The sequence below is a fragment of the Ochotona princeps genome, chromosome 29, assembly GCF_030435755.1.
Source record: "Ochotona princeps isolate mOchPri1 chromosome 29, mOchPri1.hap1, whole genome shotgun sequence".
NCBI classification, from domain to species: domain Eukaryota; kingdom Metazoa; phylum Chordata; class Mammalia; order Lagomorpha; family Ochotonidae; genus Ochotona; species Ochotona princeps.
Genome location: NC_080860.1, coordinates 20168789 through 20176089, shown reverse-complemented (window position 1 = coordinate 20176089; position 7301 = coordinate 20168789). Strand labels below are relative to the sequence as shown.

General features: G+C 51.0%; 1 pseudogene; it reads right to left on the bottom strand.

Moving 5' to 3' along the window:
• Positions 1 to 489: 489 nt before the first annotated feature.
• The window catches only part of LOC101524814 (crooked neck-like protein 1), a 39390-nt pseudogene continuing 32578 nt past the window's right edge, over positions 490 to 7301 (bottom strand).

The window sequence follows — 7301 nt, the reverse complement described above, 5'->3', positions numbered from 1 at the left end:
TGTCATTTGCTTCCTCCCAGCGTTTGTAGCAGCAGGGAGCCATAAGCTGGGTTTGGGGCACTGAATCCAGGTACCAGATTATCTTTTAAGGGTTTAGTTATTTTATTATTGTTATTGGAAAGTGAGATATACAGAGAGGAGAAGAGAGATAATGATTTTCCATCCGCTGATTCACTCCCCAAGCAGTCACAACAGCTGGAACTGCGCCCAACCAAAGCCAGGAGCCAGGAGCCTCCTCCAGGTCTCCCACAAGGGTGCACGACCCCAAGGCTTTGGGCCGTCCTTTACTGCCTTCCCAGGCCACAAGCAGGGAGCTGGATGGGAAGTAGGGCTGCCGGGACTAGAACTGGCACCTATATGGGATCCCAGTGCATTCAAGGCGAGGACTTTAGCCTCTAGGCTACTGTGCCGGGCCCTTTATTTTTTTGTTGTTGTTTTTTCAAACTACTAATTTATAAAAAGAATAAACTTTTATCATTATGAAAAAGGTCAGGGGTCACTTTCATCAATGTCATTATCGGGGGTCCTGCGCAGCAGCCTCCCTTCCTGCTGCTGTTTCTTCCCAAGCTTGACCATGGCCAGTAGCTTGACGTTGGGCTGGTGGCAACATCTTCTGGAAAGAGGTCATCGTAGTATTCTTCCCAACTGGCATCATACCCATCACCAGCCTGGACCTACTTTCTCTTCCTGACCTGCTCTGGCATGAGTTTGTCAACTCTCTCCTCATCCGCTGCCGTTCTAAATTCATCCTCCAACTTCCGCCAAGAGTCCAGCAGCATAAGTCTCGCTTCTTTTTTCACAGTTTTTCGTGGTTCTGTTAGCCTTTTCATAAATTTGTCTGCATTTAGTCAAACTTCCATCTTTTCCTGAAGATCCCTCAAACGGAGCAAAACTGAGCCGCACCTTGACATGCTGTGTCCTTTGAAGCAACTGTTGGTAGAAATTTCGTGTTCTTTCAGTTTGTCCCTGCTCAATCTCAAAATCAATACATGACTTCCACAGCACCTCTGGCATATCCAAGCGTGGCTGACTGATGGTTAATGCATAGATTGCCCGGGCTCTGTCAGTATCACCAAGGATTGTCTCTAATTTGCAAATTTAATCCGGGAAGCACAATTTTCAGGTCCAAATTTCAGAAACTTTTCTTAAAGTTTCCGGCATCTGTCAAATTCTCGAAGCTGCCGATCCAATTCTCTGTAAGTTTTAAATAACTTGTTCATGGATAAATATGGAAGTTCCCACAGCTCTCCTGACAAAAGGTATATTTTTGTGTCTGATTTCAAATTGTGCGTAATATAACCACATTTTGGTAAATGTGAACATCTTAGGAGGAATTAGTTTCAAAGAGGCTTGATGCACCTGTGTTGTCCCCTTAGGATGCTTTGCCTCCAACTCCTCTTAGAGGGCATAGTTCATCCACGGGTGCCTCATCTCCTGAATGGGCAGCACGTTGGCAATGGCCCTTTGATAAAACTCCTGCCCAGTGTTACCTTCCGCGGCACGTTCCACAAGCGCAAGGAGTCAAACCATACGTCGTAATTGTGTGGTTTAGCCTTCACCTCTTCTTCATACTGGAATCTCTGTTCACAATGATAGCTTCAGTCCCACGCCTACCACCAAGCTTCTTCTCAAAGATGGTGTACTTTTGAAGGAGCTCTTGGGCTTCCTGCTTTGAAATTCTATCCAGGGCATACTTGTAGATCACTCACACTCTTTCAAATCCTTTGTTTTTCTTCAAACTTGGCAAAGGCAACATATGAACACACGTTCGTCTCCGAAGAACTCAACAGCTCGCTCATACAGTTTCCGAGCATGGGCAAAATAAGCGTGTTTCTCTTCAAAGCAGGCATACTTCTTCCAGTTCTTAACAGCAGAATGAATGAGGACAAATCGCTCAGAAATGGTGCGGGCCCATCCCACCTCTTTGTATCTCAGCTCCAGGTTGATACATCAACTCCACGCAGCACTCACGCACCTGCCGAGCCCCAGCAATGTCCTCCAGCATCTCCTCCATGTGCGTGTACTTGTACCAGAGAGGGTGTAGCTCATCGGAAGCCCTTGGGGAGCCCTGCCTTTCCTAACACAGGGCTGGATCTGAGTCGTGGCTCCAGCTTCCTGCTGATGCCCCTCCTGGGAGGCAGCAGGTGACCGCTTGCATAGCTCGGTCCCTGCAGTCCACATGGTGGAGCGGCGTTGAAATCTGGGCTCCTGGTCTTGCGTGGGCCAGCCCTGAGGCAGGCATATGGGGAGGGAATCCGTGGATACCAAAATCTCTCGCTCTACCTTTCAAATAAATCAATGGAAAAATTTAAAGCATGCAGGAGAATCAGCACAGGGTTTTATTTTATTTATTAGAAAGGCAGTTACAGAGAGAGACGGAAATCTTCCCTGTGCTGGTTCACTCCCCTGATGGCCACAATGGCCAGAGCTGAGCCGATCTGAAGCCAGGAACCAGGAGTTTCTTATGAGTCTTCCACACAGGTGCAGAGACCCAAGAACTCGGGTCATTCTTCACTGCTCTCCCTGGCTCTTGAGTAGAAAGCAGGATCAAAAGTGGAGCAGCAGGGACTTGAACTGGCACTCATAAGGGATGCTGGCATAGCCTTACCTGCTATGCTACAAAGCCAGCCCCAGAAAGGTTGTGTGAAATATTTTTCTTTCACTTAGGGATCCTGGAGTCAATGCCTCATGGGCACTGAGAAAAGGCTGTGATGGCCCCGATATCCACAGCGCCAGCATTGCCCTAAGGAAGAGTAGAGGGTAGCAGCCACTCAAGACCAGCCTCTGGGTGTGCATCTCTGTGGGCAGTGTGGCAGTGTGGCAGTGTGGGCAGAGAGGGTAGAGTGGGCAGTATGGACATTACACTCTCTCTGAGGGTGTGGGTAAGGGGATCTGCTGTAGTCCCACTCAGGAATCGGGCAGTCTGGTCCAACTGTGTCCATTTTTGTTTGAAACACAGAGAGCGAGCCATCTCCCATCCTTGTGGCTCATTTCCCAAAGGCCCCCAGCAGGTGGGGACTGGGCCAGGCCAAAGTGGGGGGCCAAGAACTCCAAGTAAGTCAGCCACCCGGACTGTGGGCGGTGGGACCTGAGGACTTGGGCCATTGCTGTGCCTCCCAGGTGCACGTCAACAGGAAGCCAGACCGTTCTGATATGGATGCAGGCACGTTGAACTATGTCTCAAACACCATGCCAAATGCCACCAAATCCTCATTTTTAAAAAAATATATATTTATTTTGGGGCCCAGCGTGGTAGCCTAGTGGCTAAAGTCCTCACCTTGAACTTGCCAGGATTCCATATGGGCACCCATTCTAACCATGGCTGCTCCACTTCCCATCCAGATCCCTGCTTGTGGCCTGGGAAAGCAGTCAGGGATGGCCCCCTGGGAGACCTGCAAGAAGCTCCTGGATCTTCCTCTCTGTATCTCCCTCTCTTTGTATATCTGCCTTTCCAATAAAAATAAACAAAATGGCATATATATATGAAAGGAAGATTTACAGAGAGACAGAGACAAGTGGCCACGATGATAGAGCTGAGGTGATCCAAAGCCAGGAGCCAGAAACTTCTTCCAGGTTTCTTAAGTGGGTGTAGGGTCCCAAGGCTTTGGACCATCCTCGACTGCTTTCCCAGGCCACAAGCAGGGAGCTGGATGGGAAGTGGAGCTGCCGGGATTAGAACCGGCGCCCATAGGGGATCCCGGTGCGTTGAAGGCGAGGACTTCAGCCGCCATGCCGCCTGGCCCTGTTTTCATATTTTTAAATGAGGCTAGTGCAATGGTGCCTAAGGCTAACCCTCCACCTGCAAGCACTGGCATCCCATATGGGTGCCTGTTCTAATCTCATCATTTTTTTTTGAAAGCCAGAGTTACAGAGAATTTGCCACCTGTTATTTACTCCCTAGAAGGTTTGCAATAGGCAGGCCTTGCCAAACTAAAGCCAGAAGCCAGGGATTACATTTGGGTCTCCTCAGGGGTTGTAGGGCACGAACAGTAAGACCATCTTCTGCTGCTTTTTCGGGTGCATTAGCAAGGAGCTGGATCGGAAGTGGCACAACTGGGAGACGAATCGGTGCCCGTATCGGATGCCGGAGTCGCAGGTGGCTATGCTAAAGTGTTGGCCACAAAATAGAGTTTTAAAACTTTCTTGTGTAGAAGTGCAGATGCTGTAGTTGGAAATGTGTTCTTTAGACACTAGGTGAATGCTTTAAGATGAGGCTAAGAAATGGAGGGCCCTGACCCAAGGCAGCTGGTATCCTAGGGAGCAGAAGGAGCTAGGACCCAGATGCCCACAGATGGACAACCGCAGGGGACACAACATCTCCAGGTGTGGCACAGAAAGGGCACAGAGGGTCCACTGTCCTCGAGGCCTCCTAGGGTCAGAACCACCAGGGAAAGACAAATACCAGGATCAGCGGGTGAAGCGGCCACCTGCATGGGTAACAGTTGGAGTCTCAGCTACTCCACTTCTCATCCTGCTCCCTGCTAACATACCTGGGAAAGGAGGTTCCAAGTGTTTGAGACCCAGAAGAAGCTCCTGACATCAGACCAGCCCTGCCTGTGTCAAGCCATTTGGAGAGTAAACCAATGGATGGGAACTCTTACTGTCTCTCTCTTCCCTCTCTTTCTCTGTAACTCTGCCTTCCACATAAATCTTTTAAAAATGAAAGAAATAAAAATGTCTGTGGCCTTGGCTATTGCAGCATAATAGTAATATCCCCGCCCCGTTCCACACTTCTCTCTCCCGGTATGAGGGTGTGAGTCACTTATTAACTCCGGTCGCTGTCTGTCACTGTCACTGTTCACACGAAACTTCCCGAGCACTGACAGGTGGTGGCGGGCGGCCTGGAGCCCAGCATCCGGCTGTAAATGGACACGTCCCCTATTGAAATGGCACTGGCCACCCCGTCCCTTGGCGACAGTCCAACTTCACTTTCCAAAGAGGAAAGCGCCGCTGATTGAGGGGCTTTGCCTGGTCTTACACTCAGCATCCCACATCGGACAGTCCAGGGTTCACAACCCAGGACCCCAGCTTCTGGTAACTGTGCACACCCTGGGAAGGCTCCAGGAGTAAGGTTCCTGCCACCCATGCAGGAAACCCAGGCTGGATTCCTGGCACTTAGAGCGGGAGTGTAGCACTGGGTTGCCTTTCTCTCTCTCTGTCACTATGCAAAAAGAAAACCCAGGCTTCATTGGGCATGACCCTGATTTATATAAAAATAATATCAGAACCAGCATCATGATGTGCTAGGTTAAACCTCCTCCCCCTGTGGTGGAGTGCCAGTTCGCTTCCCAGCCACTGCGCTTCCAAGCCTGTGTGTGGCCTGAGAGTTGTAGGAGATGAACCCACATGTGAGACCCAAAATAGACCCCTGATTTCCGACCCAGCCCTGCCTGCGGCGAGCCATGTGGGAAGATGGAAGATTCTCTCTCTCTCTCTCTCTCTCTCTCTCTCTCTCTCTCTCTCTTTCTCTTTCTCTTTCTCTCTCTGTCTTTCAAATAAAAATTTTAAAAAATTTGTAAACACTGGGTGCACCTGTTCACCGTCCACCTGAGACTGTCCTGGAGGCCAAGAAAATGTAGGTTTTTTTCTCTACCATGAGGACAGAGAAACGCAGCCCACAGTTCCAAAGGCTTTCCCTTAGCTTGCTAAGGCTGTGTTAAGTGGTTCCAACAACACGAACGTGCCTGTTTTCTCCGCGGGGAAATTCTTGTGTATTATTTTAGCTCACAACATCTCTCGCACACAATGACTAATCAGAAATAATAATAATCATCTTAAAAACACCCTGAGTTTGTCCCACCCACCCAGCTGGCAGATCTGTAAGCACTCTAAGATGTGGCCCTCAAAGGCAACTTGGGAGGGGATGCGGGGAGAGGCCTGTAGTTATTTTTTTTTTTTCCCTGTGATTTTGGGCCAGGCAGAAGGCACATTCTGGATGGTTCTGGAGGAAACCCCGGCTTCAGGTCATTCCTGTTTTGTCTTGCTGAAATGCAAAGATAAGTTGTAAGCCTCTCCTGCAGGAGAGACTGCGCGCATGCCCTATCACCACAGGGCACACCATGTCAGCAGCCCTGTCACCAGCGGGGCTTGCACCACCCGCCTGGGAGAGTGACATCATGAGAAAAGTGGGGACGAGGGGCTGGCTTCGCTTCCACGCCCCTGATTTCCCAGGGGAAGCTAATCTCCGGCGGGTGCAGACCCTCTGGAGGCCCACGAGCCCCGCGAGCTCGTTACCGACCCGAGAAACAGTTTGTTTTTCTTGTGCGCCTTTTTCCCTTCAGGAAAGCTTCGGGTTAAGAGCCCGGGCGAGGGACCATTCCTGCGCCCCTGGTTTTGGCTTTCCCGCTATTGTTCCAGCTGCCTTTCTAATCACTGTGATCTTGGTCAAGTTCAATGCCATTCTTGTTTTTTTGTGCTTGTTCCCGCTCTGCCCCGGGGGCGGGCCCAGCCCACCAGCCTGTCTCTGCCAGGGGCTCCGGAGGGGGAATTCTTCTAGCCCCCTTTTATGTCCCCAGCTTTGTGGTGTGGCAGAGGGAGGGGAGGTCCTGGCGAGGTGTGAAGGCGCCTGATCCAGTGACGGACACGGAGATCAGAGGCAGAGGTGAACACAACAGCAGGTGCAGCCCCTGGGTTCTAGAATGTCCTATGGGGCACTTCAAATGTTCTGATGGGCAAGTGGGCAGTGTAGCAGCTAGGCGGCCAGCGGGGCCAAGTTCAGGTCAGACGGGCCAGGCTGGGGACAAGGAATGGGAATTAAGGCTGGATCCAGGTGGTGTGGGGAGTCACCTAGCCACTACCCAGCACCTCCCTGAGGAAGGATGGACTGCAGGAGGGAGAACCAACCCATCCCTGACACCTCATTGTCACCTGCAGGATGACAGAGCGGCCCCCACTGCAGTCACCGAGGCCAGTGGGAAGCGAAGCCACAGGATGCGGGGACAGGGACTTGAGAAGATAAGCCAGTCCAGCTAATTATCCACCAGTGACCCCCAGCAGCAGAAATGGAGGTGCTCAGGCTGCCTGCCCCAAGAATGAGGAGCCCAGACTCCCACCTGCACACCCACCTGAACCTTCAGTCCCAGGCTTTGTCTAAGAAAACATTAAATGAGCATTAAAGAGACAAGTGATATGGAGCTAGCATAGTGGCATAGTGGGTTAACCTGCTGCCTGTAGCATGGGAATCCCCTGTGGACACAAGTTCTAATCCCGGCAGCCCCACTTCCCATCCAGCTCCCTGCTTGTGGCCTGGGAAAGCGGCAGAGGACGACCTAAGTACTTGGGCTCCTGTCACCCTTTTGGGG